This window comes from Pseudomyrmex gracilis, unplaced genomic scaffold, assembly GCF_002006095.1.
Source record: "Pseudomyrmex gracilis isolate BER0280 unplaced genomic scaffold, ASM200609v1 scaffold_992, whole genome shotgun sequence".
NCBI lineage: Eukaryota > Metazoa > Arthropoda > Insecta > Hymenoptera > Formicidae > Pseudomyrmex > Pseudomyrmex gracilis.
The window spans coordinates 11,773-12,934 of NW_018021576.1; positions in this window are offsets into that span (position 1 = coordinate 11,773).

The following is a 1,162-nucleotide window of genomic DNA, read 5'->3' on the forward strand; positions in this document are numbered from 1 at the left end:
GTCCGGTAAAATATTATGCATCAAAATACCTCTAAAGAAAGTGTGCACATGCGCTTAGCTAGTTGTTCTAACTGCATGTTGTTGTTACACCTGTAAAAAATTTTAATGTCTTTTCAGCGTTTTATTTTCTGTAAAAGTCTTCGTCCGTACGGAGTCAGATAAATTCCCCGACCTTCCATCGCGCGATTATGACGCTGCATTTCTTCTAGTTGCCGCTGCGCAGCTCTTGTATCATTTACTGTTTTTGCAACTCCTGCTGCTCCAAAAACGAGTGCACCGAGAGCACCCAGCAGTGGTTCAACCGGTANCAAACCGCCGCGTTTAGCAATTNGAAGTATTTGCTTCTTTTTTGCTGAGTTGCTTTTAAGTCCATGCCGAGTTTTGTCTTTGCTTTCATAACCGTCCACACGGCGATCGCANCTGTTCTCTCACCAAGACTCGAGTCTGCCGATGTAATATGATCGCGCGCCGTCGCAACAAGTGCGTTAGCAGCTACGTGTCGAGCAGCAAGTTGGTTGCTTTGCGAATAAGCTATATCGTTTTCACGACAAGCCGCATCCAATGGATAATTGTCGTGATCGCCTCTAGCTAATCGTTTTTCCAAACACGTTCCTGGGCCACAAAATTGGTAGCCCGAAATATGTAATTCTACGAGAATAGCGTTTATCACGCGATTTAACAATCCACGACCTGACATAGATTGCAATATACGTTTGACATCAGCTGTCTACTGACGACTGAGTAGACACGTTCGATGCGTCTTTATAACTAGGTGCTCCTCGCTATCGCGAGGCAGGTAAAAAAACTCATGTAGTTTGTGCAGCAACCTGTAGCANTTAAAGTAATTATTTTTGACAGCAAGATTCAACAAATGTCCGGCAAAACAATACGTAGACATGGAATAATGCTACCGGTTGCTTGAAAGTCCACACGGTGTACGTTTTGAAAACGTGTACGTGTATTTCAAGTCGTTACAACAACCAAAGTATCACTATCTGGAGAATGTACTTTCATCAGTAGATGAAATCGGTTACTTTACCTTTTCTAATAATAGCGATGTGATTCTGCCAAGTAAAGCACTTCCGAATTCTATTTATATTTTTTATGACGTGGCATGTGAAAAGCAGGATACGATACGAGAATACTTTGCAATGGGTCGTCA